We start from the raw sequence: 14,195 nt of genomic DNA, 5'->3' as shown, positions 1-14,195 counted from the left end.
AAAGATAACTCAAACAAAGAGTAACAACTCAACAAAGAGTAAGAGGAAATAGAGAAAGAAGGGAACACAAAATAACTCAACTCTATAGAAAATAGAGACAACTCCCCCTATGAACAACAAATGTTAAAAACAAGTTTTTTCCCCTATAAAAATAGGAAAAACAAAACAAGTTTTGGGGAAAAATTAGGAGGGAAAAAAAAACACACAAACCAAAGTTAAAAAAACTAAGGTGAGGATACACATGAAGAAAAATATTCTCTCTTTCAATCAATGCAAACTTGACACTATGTGACCCATATACAGTTGCATGAATAGAGAAAATATTTGCATATTGATTATCCATCATATCTCCGAAGAAAAATATTTTCTGCAGTTCACACATAAAAAACAGCATATACTATAAAGTACATAACTCAAAAACTAATCAATCAATTTTTAGATCAAGTTGAGTACCCAATTTAGCAAAGTGTATGCATGTGTGAAAACAATGAGAGATATGACTGCAAACCTACAAGATGGATACAAAAACAATGCAATACATGTGGATCCTAAACACAAGTGATGCATAAAAAATATGTCATGATGCATGCTCTAATGTAGTGAAATTAAGTTCAATATAAGTTTAAATTCACAAAATTGGCTTGAGCATAGAGTTTCTAACAAAAACCCCAAAATTTGAAAAACCACTTGTATGTTTTGAAATAAATTGACGAATTGATCATCACAAAAGTTAGGAAATAGATAATAATGATCAATTACATCAAATCAACAAGCTAATTTCATCAATTAAACTCAATTTGAACAAAATCTCCAATTCGGGTACGTTCAAGCTCTAGAATTTCCAATTTCTCAAACTTGAAACACATTTTGCATTAAGATCAAGGAACTTTTAATCTTGGATGGCCACAATAAGATTACACATAATAAAATGTACCAAGTTTAGCAAAGAGTAACTTGTGTAGTGTATGCAACTAGCAAAACCTTGAGATACATGTGAGGTGATATGTGAATAGTAATCAATCACAAAGTCTACAAAATTCATCACATAGAATTTAAAAGAGACTCCCACCTAAAGAGTTACATCATATAACTCCCACATCTCCTATAACATAAGCTTGCAATTATGTAAGTTTCTTGAATTTTGCCTCATAAGATACACACCAATTTTAATTATGTGATTTGGCATCAAGGCTAATAGTACACACCAATTTTAAACATTAAGCAATTAAACCGAGGCTACACCTTATGTTCTTTTTGTGCATGTGCTACACTTTCTCGAGTACAAAATCTTACGATATGCACTAAGGTGTTCATGATTGGCTAGTGAACAGTGGTGAGATGATTATTTATACCTTTCTCAAAAGGATCAAGTCCGATAGTCAAATAATATGTGACTTCAAGATTAAGACAAAGTGATAAACACCATAAACATCTTTCCCATACAACATTCACTACAAAGTTTCAACTAATCAATGCAATAAATAAGCTCATCAAAGCTAAACAAGGTACATAAACTTGTTATGTAAAGATAATATAGCCAATCCTTGATTATAAATCTAAGATGTGGAATACAAAACATAAAAATCTTTTTGGTTTTAAAAACTATATGACCAAAAACAAAAAAGCAAATATTTTGCTAAATGAACAATCCAAATGCAATGCATGACAGTGTTTAACTAAGCTATAGAGGGTATATAAATAAGAAATATCAATTTCTTAATTAACCCTTGAGTACATGTACAAATCAGTACATACTCACACAAAATCAGAAATAACTTAGCACTTATATAACATAAACTATTCAAGTTTCTCCACAATGTTAAGCATGTTCTAAATCATGAGAGAGATCATAATTCATGTAATCCTTAAGAAAAATAAAACAAAACACAAAATAAAATATTTTTTTCTTTTTGAAAATTTTTCAATGTTTTTGGATTTTTGTTTAATAAAAAAAACTATAAAAAAAAAAAAAAAGACAACCAAAAACAAAAACAAAACATGTCCACAAACAATTGAAAGAATTAAATCAAGGACAAGTCAGCAACACTCACCTTAGAGATTCTTTTCTCACTCATATAGCACGAGTCTTTGGATTTGTAGGTGAAAATCCATGTGAAGCAGAGTGTATTTGAGGGATTACACCAATCTTCTGAGAAAGACTAAAATCCTGCAATTTCCTTTCACAAGCCAACAAGTTCAAATTTTTCAAAAGCATATGAAATAATTTATTTGGACTTATGACAGGAGAAACATCATCACATATCTTAAATTGAAACACAGAATGCTTAAATTTCAATTTATGACAATTAGGACGAATGTGACCATGGACACCACAAAAGTGGCAGACAGGAACAAATTTAGGAACATCAGTATTCCTAACAGCAAATCTATTCTTAGATTTTGGTTTTTTTCTCAACAAAGAACAATTTAGTCTAATATGACTAACAATACCACAAAGGTGACAAGTAGGCATAAAAACAGATTTATTATGCTCTCTAACAGTAGGTTTAGACATAGGTTTAGAAATTTCAATGTCTAAATCAGAACTTTTTCATTTGTCTAACCTAGCAAAATAAGCATTTTCTTTATTATTCCACTTGAAAGGAGGGATATAAACTTTTTCAGTTTTAGGCTTAAGAGAAACAGAAACACTTCTGTTATCAACAGCAGGCTTGATACTAGTTAAATTTTTAATTTTAGCTTTAGATTCAACTAACTCTTGTTCCAAGCTTTTCATCTTCTCATATTGAGAGGAAATTTGATTTCTCATAAATTTATTCTTTTTATTAGATTCATCTAATCTAACAACCAATTCCTCTTTTTCAAGATTAGCCAATTTTAACTCTTCCTTGAATTTCTTAGCAATTTTCATAGATTTCAATAATTCCTTACGAAGAACTTCACAAGCATCAATAAAATCAACAGAAGCATAAGTAGAAACATGATTAGAAAGATACTTCAAATTATCTATGACAACAAGGGTCAAGGATTAGCTCTTAGATCAAAAGATCTAAAACAAAAAAGAGCTACCCGCTCTGATACGACTTGAACGGCTTTTAGACTCCTTAATCCAACCAGATTAACCTAACTAATTAGCTAAGTGATTAACTTAGTCAAATTATGCAAATCTAGGTTATTACAATCAAACAATCATATCAAGAATAAAAAGCAGCGAAAAAGTAAATAACACAATGATATGATGACCCAGGAAACCACACAATAAAAACCTAGGGAGGATTTGACCTAGTTATCCTCAAGGTAAACTTGAATCCACTATCTTAAAAGAATCAAAGTTCATACAATAAGACATAGAAGCCCCCACGCTCGACTTCTTATTGCTACCCACCAGTAGAACTTACTGACACGACCACGTGCAAACTTTTAGACCACGAACTCCTTCTTTCTTGGATTCTCCAGTAAGTACAAGCACCCATGCCTGTTTTTTTTAAGTTTCAATGGTAACAACATCTCCTCCTTGAAAACCCTAAACTTTGTGTAAAGGAAAGTTCATCTAGATCTCACAACAGATTTACACAAAACAACAGTATGAGCAACATCTAAAACGTGGCTAGGGTTTGCCTTATATGCCTAGGGTAAAAATATAAAACTCTAAACGTTTCAGGAGTTAGGACTAAGTTGGAATTCTGCAGAAAAACACGTTCTACCCAATATTCGATCGATCGAGTCTAAACTTCGATCGATCGAGCTAGGCCGAAAGTCACTAATACTTTCTACGGCCACTCAATTCCAATTTTACATAAACGCACAACTTTGAGTAAGCCTAAACAAGACTAAACAATTTGTTTTGATCATGGTTTGCCAACAATACAAATTAGAGTTCTAAATACATAAATTCCTAAATCTTTAGAATCTAACACATGGGATGTGAGAGTGATCATGCTCTGCCATCCCACCATCTCCACGTGGAGTGACTACAGTTGCCAATGTGTCTGTGGCCCCCTCTCTAGCTTCTGAACAATTCACTTCCTTGTGCCCTACTCTCCCACAGCGATAGCAGAGCACCAAAATGTTCTCATACACAATATCTTGCTAGAAAGAGCCAATCTTGACACGTTTAGGCGGGGGGTTGGTCGTGTTAATTTGAACACACATTGGAGCAAACCTTCCTCGCGTGGCCGAACTAGTCACCGCATATAACTTAAGCAATTTACCTAGTTTATTGCTTACGTGTTTTAGAAACTGTAGATGGTAGTATTCAATGGGCAATTGTTCTAAATAGATCCATACCACAGTATGTGTCACTTCAGCTACATTAGGGTGAAAATTTGCCTCCCATGCCTGAACATGGAGGTATTGGTCTCCCACAAACCAAGGACCATCCATGAGAGCATGGTGATAGTCCTTAAGCACCTCAAATTTCATAATAAGAAACCATACCCGATATCAATTAAATTCATGTTACTTGTGGGGCGCCGTATACTCGTTAACCTGGTTTGTAGTGTGCGATACCCTAGTTGTTTACCCATATGTTTAAGGATGCATGACACTAGTTTGCCATGGCCTCGCCATCTTGCGCTTCAATTCTGTGGACACTGTGATTTCCCATGCATCATCGGTCAAGCAGCCCACCTCCATGGGTTGCTCAACGTCCTTCCTTGACTACGTATCATCATTAGTTTCAGTCTTAGACTGCCCAGCAACGTCCACGTCCCCTGCACAGTCATCTGTATCTTGCATGAAAGCCTCCTTGGTCGCTTCCACATATGTTTTTTTTTTCCGCGAATTGTCCTTCAAGAAACTGCTCCCTATGTCGTCCGTTTCATAGGAAGAGTTAGTGGTGTGCGTCTCCATTGTAGCCTAGTATGAGAATGGCAATTATACTTAAATTTTTGTTTTACTGAGGATTGAAACTTCAATAATGGCATCTTCAATATGTCAATAGTAAAACGAAATTTCAAACAACATTACAAGCACCTCCTCAGTCCTCAGTGATAGTCCAACTTGCAACTTCTAAAAAATTGAAAATAGAGAAAGAATATGGTGATCTTGACAAGTCAACAAGTATCCAAAATCCCAACGCCTTACAACTAAATACAACTGCTTGAGGTATCAGTCTTAAGCCTCTATCAGTCCCCTATTCTCCTCTATCAGTCTTTGTTTCTATCATCTTAAAATAAAATAATAATAGATCTGTTTGTTTCCAATGTTAATCACTATAATGTTGATTGTTTAGTATTAATGGTACATGAATCTGTTGGTATTTTTTTGTTGATTTTAAAATAATTTGTCGCGCCCTATTTCTTTTCAAGTTTCTTTGTTTCAGTCATCTTAAAATAAAATAATTGATGACCAATTTGTATTTTGTGTTAATCACTATAATGTCGATTGCTTAGTACTAATAGTAGATTTGTTTGTTTTTTGTTGATCTCAAAATAATTTTTTGTGCTTTATGATCTCTTTTCAAGTTTTTTTTTTTTGTTTTTACCATCTTAAAATAAATTATATTATTCACTATAATGTTGATTGTTTAGAACTAATAGTAGATCTGGTTTTTTTTTTATTTATTTATTGATTTTTAATTAACTTGTCGTGCTCTATAATTTCTTTTCAAGTTTCTTTGTTTCTATCATCTTAGAATTACAAAAATTTTGAAATAAATTTCTGATCAATAATTTCTCTTTAAATTGTTCTAGATGGAAAGTGATGACTACAATAAATATGGACTATGGTGATGACACTTTTCGTCACGAAATATTCTTATTTCATCCCCTAAAACATATGGTGACAAAACAATATTCGTCACGTAATCTCAGTCACTAAATGCCCTGGTGGCGAAAATTTTTGTCACTAATGTGCTTAAATTTTTTTAATAAAAAAATGATAGGCAATGATAATATTTCGTCACCAATTTAAGTGCACGTTTGGCAAAAATTATTTTTGCCAACTTATTGTACTATTTAGCTTATTTTTGCTACTTATCATGGATCCCACTACACTTTTTGATATTATTTATAGATCTCACTATATTATTTCAGCTAACTTTTACCTTTATCTACAATACTTTCAGTAAAAAGTTTTCAATTTTAGCAAAATAAGCGGATCTCAAATGGACCCTAAATATTTATAGAAATGAAATATTGACTTCGTGACCATCTTTAAAATTTTTATAGTATTTAGTGACAAATATATCTTTTTCTCACTCAATGTTATCATTTAGATATGAAATTATTTTTCCTCACTAGATTTTGTCACCGTAGTCCACATTTGTTATAGTGTGAGATGAAGCTTACTAACACTAAGTATAAGAAGAAGACACTACGTAGAAGATGAGTTTGATGAATTGGCAAAACTTTTGTAGCCAAAAAAGACTAAGTCTAAGTCTAAGAGTAAGACAAATGACAAAGATCACAAAAGAAGGAGGACTTCAAGTGTTTGACATTTCTTTTAGTTGGTTCCTAAAAAGATAGAGAAAAGCATACTTGCAACTGCAAGAAGTGTGGAAAGGAATATGAAAGTTCAATATGGGTATGAAACACCCTTGAACGTTTAGACCCTCAGATACAAAAATACCAATTCAAGCTTTATATCAAACAATTAATGTGCGAAATATGATAGCAAGCTTATAACAGAATTGATAAAACAATCTAAGCCAAATATAAACACATCCACAATAGTAAATATAAGGCAAAGATAAAGGAAAGATAAAGGAAAGAGAGATGTAAACACACGGACAACACACGATGTGTTATCGAAGAGGAAACCGAAGTCCTCGGCGTAAAACCTCTCCGCCGCCCTCCAAGCGGTGATAAAATCCACTAAAGAATATAGTTGAGATACATGAACAGCAGAAGACCCTCCAAGCCTAATCTACCCAAGTACCTAAGCCCTCCAAGCTTCTTGCTCCAACGAGGTTATGCCGAACCTATTTCTTCTTTAGTTTCCCGGATTCCGCTACTTGACCATAGCATCAACCAATGTATATTGGTTCCTTCCCAAACTGCTTCCCTAAGCACCAAATGGACCTTCTCACAGACGTGGGTGTGGTGAGATAAGGGTTTGGTAAATAACCTCCCAAGGGTATGACAATGGAGAGGAAGAGAGTAGAGGAATTTGTAGAGTCTCTTTAGATGAAGATTGGGGATGAGGTAATCTTGTTTTTCTCTAGGGTTTTCTCTCACAAAATTCTCTCTAGAAGCTCTCTCAAAATGATGGGTATAAGGGTGTATATATAGTAGGGTGAGAAGGGAATGCAAAACGTCAGTTTTTGCCAAACAGGGCAAGTTGGCGACTTGGTCTCGCGGCTTGTCCAAGTCGCGAGTTCAAGTCGCGACGTAACGGCCTGGCCAGTCTGGAATTTTTGTCCTATAGCGTGACAGCTGGCGTGACCCTTCAGCTTCCCAGTGTGCCTCTCACGTGCCAGCTTTTGGCGGCTTGCCAGTCGCGATCCACTCGTGAGCCCTAGCCGCGAACCTCTGTTTTTCTTGCACACTCTTGAGCTTTTCTTCACATCTTCTCACACACTACCCTTACAATTTTCCCACCTAAATACAGGGTTACTAAGTGCTAAATTACAAGCAAATTGGTCACGGAATAAAGCCAATTAAATGGTTAATTAAATTCAACCTTACAATCTCCCCCTTTGGCTATTCCGTGACAAAACCCTACAACAGACTCTAGACTTAAACGTGAGTTGGGAACAGTTGGAAAACTCACTCACACCTAACTTTAGATTTTGTAAAGCTCTTGAACATATGAATAAGTAACTCCTGAAATAATAACATAGCAATATCATTGTATGCAGAAAACTTAATATGCATATGGAGTAAAATAAGCATGATCAAGCAAGAATGAACATAAGCATAAAAGCAGTAATTCATGGCAAGATCAACACCAGTAGTCACTTAAGCAAAAGTGATTACTATGTTCATTCACACAAGGAATGAACATCCGGACATGCAAAAATGATAAACTCAATTGAAGAGTATCATTTGCAAGTCCAACACTCAACCAATGCATACAAACATATATGCATCTAGGAACAATCCTACACGGGCACAAGAGTGTTGTACTTAAGATAATGCAAGGCATTAACAAGTACCAAAACACAAAGCACACAGGCTGCATATGCAAAGTTTTCCAAATACATGGCACAAACCATGAAAGCCTACAAATATGCATAAGAACAAGAAACAACCCTCAAAACTTACAAAAGCAACAATGGGTACAAATAACAACATAAAGTGCTGAAGCTGAATAACATCATACTATATAAGTAAACACCAAAGATTCACAAGTTGAGAGTTTTAAAACAGACTAAAACCAGTGTATCAAACTAAATGTATCAAACTAAAAAAAACACATATTTAAACTCCCCCTCAAGAGCTGCCCTAAAAATTCTCCCCCTTTTTGACCGGAATGGCCAAAGGGTCAGTGATCTTGACTAGTATGAATGTTGTCAAACTTGGCAGAGAGTACATCAAGCTGGTCCTGCATTGCTGTCATCCTCTCAGTCTGTTGATTCTGAACATCGCAGATTGTATCAAGTCTCTCCAGGATGATCTGAAGGGTATCAGGAGGTACAGGTGATGAGGTAGAAGGTCTGCTCATCTTGACTTTTACTCTAGGTGTGGAAACTGGTCCTGCACCTTCTGCTTCAGTCTCCATAGGATCACCTTCTTCGTGGACACCCTCTTCTTCTTCACCTGGAAGACGACTCTGTATCCGTATGAGAGTAAATCTGTTGATGGCTGATAGAGGAGGCATGTGACTGATATCTTGTGGGATTACAACACCTTTTTCTTTGAAAATTCTCATGAGAAGACTTTGAAACACCAGCTTGGGCCTCGAGGTGGTTTTAGTTTCATCCATTATAGTATCAAAAATGTGGGAACTGATGTCAATAAAGGTGTTTTCCTTAAGATCCATAAGAAAGATGGCTCTGGCATTCGTCAATGTAGTCATCTTCCTTATAGGGTACAGATTGTACATCATTATTGTTGTTAAACACCTCATGTCTTTAGGAAAGTCAAAAGTGTTGAGACATCTCTTTTCTAAAACCCCACCAATCTTTTTCTGGACAGTTTCTAGAGAGACCATTTTGTCCTTGTAGTTAGTGAATTCATAATCTTCTAACCCCTCCAGTCCTAAAACCTTATCAATGTCATGAGCATCTAAGGTAAACTCCTTTTTCCTCACCCAACAACTCAACTCCTCCTCCTTTATCACAACATTTGCATAGAATTCTCTGATTAGTGGTTCACACACTAAAAGTAAGTCACCCAGAAGTTTCTCCCAGCCTCTTCCTTCAAAGCATTTTGGAATGAATGTATCCCTCAAGTCATGTAAATCCACAAATCTCTCCTGGATGATTGTTCCTTTTATGAAGGAATCTCTGTATCTCTCAAAATGCTTGACTGATCTAAACAGGTTGTTGTCCATTTTCAATCTTTTATTAGCCTTCTTAGCAGGAGTCTTCTTCTTAGAGGATGTGGAAGCCATCTGTAAACATTCAGAAAAGTCCACAACAAGGGCACAACACAATATGTGGAAGTATACTCAAATTAGTAACCATGTAGTTATAAGGAAGAACAGAGTGTTGGGCAAAACACAAACCAAGAATAGTTGATAACAAAGAAATAAGACATCACATAATAATCACAGATCAAACAAGTTTAGTCTGTAAAGATGAAACTTTCATATAGACAGATGAAAGCAAATGTCACTGATACTTGACCAAATGAACATGGAATGTGCAAGAGAATCCCTAGAGGCAGAGTCACACACAAGATGTGGTAATACACACAGAGAACAGATTGAACCACATAAACATAAGGTCATACACATGGCAAACTCAAATATCATTTAGGGAAACATCACAGAGATACCAAAAACCATATACCCAAAGGATATAAACATTCAAATATCAAATTTCAGATCATGAATGAGAAGGTGAAAGCATGAAAACCCATAATGGAGCAAACTCAAGAAACTAGTCATAACCAAGATGGAACAAACCAAACCATCAAAACAACATTTTTAAGCATAAAAGTTTGGAATACCCAAGTAACAATCCAATCAGTAAAACACATAGATTCAAGAATATTTTACATAAATCATGAAATTGGAGTGAAAAGCAAGAAAACCCAAACCTTTTTCTTGAAGATTTATGTAGAAATGATGCAGAGATGAAAGATTTTTCAATGAGAAACGAACGGTTTGAGAGAGAGAGTGAAGAAGACAATGAACAGTCACTGAAAATCGAGGGAAAATTGAAAAGCAATTTTAAAAACTGTCTTCAAAAACGCAAAACACGCGTTTTTTGCGACTTAACTAAGTCGCCAGTAAGTCGCCAGGGCAAGCCGCGAAACACTGTTAAGGTAAGATTCTAGAAAAATCTTCTAAGTGTTTTTCGCGACTGGAAGGTTTAGCCGCGAAGGAGTCGCGATCTAAGCCGCAAAAATCTCTGAGTAACCCTCGCGATTGGACTTTCCACCCGCTAACAAGCCGCCAAAATGAATCGCGAATAGAGCAAAACTCAAATTTTAAAAATTTTCTAAGTCTTTTTCGCGACTAGAATACTGACTCGCCAGTAAGCCGTGAAAAATCTCTGATTGAGCTCGCGACTAGGGCTTACGACTGTGCCAACCCGCGACTTAGTTGCCAAAACAGGGCAACATTGTTTTTGAAAATTTTTTTGCATTTTTGCAAAAGCAAAGTACTTTCCAAAAACAAAACAAAACACTCAAAAAACTTTTTGTGTTTGACCAACAAAGATTGAGCATGTGAAAACACATTTAATCAAGTACACTCACACAAATGAATATGGCATTCATTGAACATAGACTTATGTGTTGTATGTGGATATCAAAAATGAGATAGTCCTTCGTCCAATGTGAAGCTTCAATGATCAATTCAATCAAGGCATACACAACTAGCACTAGATAATGTGACTAATCTCAATTATAGAAGCATGCATATATGACCTCCCACAAGAACTTGATAACAATTCTTTGAAACTTTTCATTTGGCTCCAAATTCAACATATCATTTGCCATTTTTGAGCAAAGAAACTCTCATTATGAGATAGATGCCTGAAATTTTTGATATTTCAATTGATGAGTTAGCCTTTGGCTTTTTGAGCATCATGCATTTTATTTTGGTCGCTTTCCCTTTTTCCTAGTCAAATACTAGTATGTGCGACAGGCTTTTGCAGCTCTATATCTCTTTTCATTTTGAGATTTACATTTAGAGAGCTCTATAAAGAAAAAGAAATAAAAGGTGAGAAGATATATAGGCATGAGTCTATGCATGTCTCAAGATCAACAAAACCATTCACTAATCATTCATGACAAGGTTGAAGATCTATTTACAACAATCACATAGATTTCAGAATTTCTTCCACAATGATATGAGTGCATGAGAGACAAGCTAAGCTCGTTAAATGCACATAGCCATTAGTACAAAGGTACAAGGCTAAACATGCTATGAGACAAAACTCAACAAAGTGATCAAATTTTTTGGATTTTCAACTTTTTATGTGTTTTTGGATTTTTGACACGAAAGCAGTAGAAGAATGATCAAAAACAAAAAAAATGAAAAAACATTTTAAACACAAACAAACCACAAATTAAACATATACTCAAAAACACAACGCAAATAACCAATTATATCCACAAAGCATAGGAAGAATTGATGCATGGACATGTTATAATGCTTATGCATGAGTACCCTTTGTCACCCGCATGTCATGTGCGTTTGGGGTGATATCCTTGACGGATTGGGTACGAGAGTTAGGACTTTCAAACCTCCTGTTGAAGCTCTCCAAGCAAGTGGTGAAGGCGCCAATCATTTTCATCACGTCCGTCATTTCGGAATCACGGTTTTGGCTCCTTGATTGCTCACCACCCCAAGACCTCAAGTCATTTCTTCTTCCTCGGGACCGAGGTATACTCACATTGTTGTCTGGTCTTAGCTTTTGATAGTTTGGTCTAGTGTGTCCTTGCAATCCACAATAGTGACAAATATAGTTTATTCTAGGACCCTGTTGTGGTCTTAAGAGAGATCTTGCTCTGGTTTCGTATCTGCCCATAGATTGATTTCGGGGCTTATTCACCATCCGTTGCTCACTCACATTCTTCTTCTTAGCCTTAACATTCTCAGGGATGGTTTCTTCTACAGTAGGCTCTATGGCCTTCACAAATTTCACTTCTTTGGTAGCTTTGGCTGATGAGCTACTTCCTCCGGTATACCCCAATCCGGACTTATCTGAGAAATGTTTTTGAGACGAGATAACATCTTCCAGCTTTCTGGAGGAGACCCTTTCTATCTTGGCTTGCGCTTGCACCACCTCTTGCTCAAAGAATCTTACTTTGGTATAAGCTTCCGATAACTCTCCATTTAGTGTCTCAATCTCACATTTAGCCTCTTTATATCTAGCCAGTAGACTTTTGTAGTCCTCTTCAGCCCTTTTCATCTTCTTTACAGCCGCCTTTGCAACCCTTGCATACTCACCTGATTTCTCAAGGAGTAAAGTGTAATTCTCTTGAATACTCAATGTACCTTCATCCTCTTCAACTTTCGATTCTTCAACAACTCCAATAGACTCCAAATCAGAATGTTCACCAAGCTCCTTCACTAGTGTATCCAAGTCATCTGAGGATTCCACATGAGCAATGGTCATGAATGCGGAGAAATTTCCTTCTCCATCACAGCTCTCGTCAGAATCAGAATTTGATGAGTCTGAATCACTTAGAGTAGTGGCATACACCTTTCCCTTCGACTTCAAGTAATTTGGACATTCCTTTTTAAAATGCCCATGCCTATTACATTCAAAACATGTAATTCCTTGTGAGGATTGGGAATCTTTACCATCTTTTCTTTGGAAGTCTTTCTTCTCTTTTTCGGCACTCTGGAATTTTCCTTTGTCACCAAATTTTCCACTATTCTTGAGCTTTAGGAATTTCCGGAAGTTCTTTACAAGATACGCCACATCTTTATCTACCGTATCCTCTTCCGAAGATTCATGAGACACTATCCTCTCATCAATTGTCTTAAGAGCAAGGGATTTGCTCATCTTCGCTGAAGGAAGAGACAACTCATATGTCTGTAGAGAACCAACCAGCTCTTGAACCTTGATTTCGTCAAGATCTTTGCTCTCTTCAATGGCTGTAACTTTGGCACGAAAACTTTTTGGTAGTGACCGAAGGATCTTCCTTACAACTTTAGACTCCTCCGTCTTTTCCCTCAAATTAAATTTGCCGACGACCACCTTGTTTAGGTTACTATAAAAAGAGTCAAAGGACTCATCCTCATCCATCTTTAGCTGCTCAAAGCGAGTGGTCAGCATCTGAAGTTTGGTGTCTTTCACCTTCTTGGTTCCTTCATATGTCGTCTCCAGAATCTCCCATGCTTCCTTAGCAACAGTAATATGTAAAATCCTGTGAAATTCTTCTGGAGAGATACCACAGAAAATGGCATTCAATGCTTTACTGTTTGCATTAGCTGCCGCAAGAGCTACCTTGTCCCAAGTGGACTTGGCATCCACTAGCTTTGTCCAACCTATATCAACTGCATCCCACACAGCCTCATCCATAGAACACAAAAATGCCATCATTTGGACTTTCCAAAAAGCATAATTATTACCATAAAAAAATGGTAGAACAGTGAGAGATTGAGACCTATCCATCTCAACAAGGGGTCAAGGATCACACTCAGGTATTAAAACCACACAAATGTACCTACTCTGATACCAATTGAAAGTTCAATATGGGTATGAAACACCCTTGAACGTTTAGACCCCCAGATACAAAAATACCAATTCAAGCTTTATATCAAACAATTAATGTGCGGAATATGATAGCAAGCTTATAACAGAATTGATAAAACAATCTAAGCCAAATATAAACACATCCACAGTAGTAAATATAAGGCAAAGATAAAGGAAAGAGAGATACAAACACACGGACAACACACGATGTGTTATCGAAGAGGAAACCGAAGTCCTCGGCGTAAAACCTCTCCGCCGCCCTCCAAGCGGTGATAAAATCCACTAAAGAATATAGTTGGGATACATGAATAGCAGAAGACCCTCCAAGCCTAATCTACCCAAGTACCTAAGCCCTCCAAGCTTCTTGCTCCAACGAGGTTATGCCGAACCTATTTCTTCTTTAGTTTCCCGGATTCCGCTACTTGACCATAGCATCAACCAATGTATATTGGTTCCTTCCCAAACTGCG

Source organism: Quercus suber, unplaced genomic scaffold (genome assembly GCF_002906115.3).
Source record: "Quercus suber isolate HL8 unplaced genomic scaffold, Cork oak 2.0 scaffold_38, whole genome shotgun sequence".
Lineage (NCBI taxonomy): Eukaryota > Viridiplantae > Streptophyta > Magnoliopsida > Fagales > Fagaceae > Quercus > Quercus suber.
The sequence above is the reverse complement of the archived record's forward strand: the minus strand, read 5'-3'. Positions refer to the sequence as shown.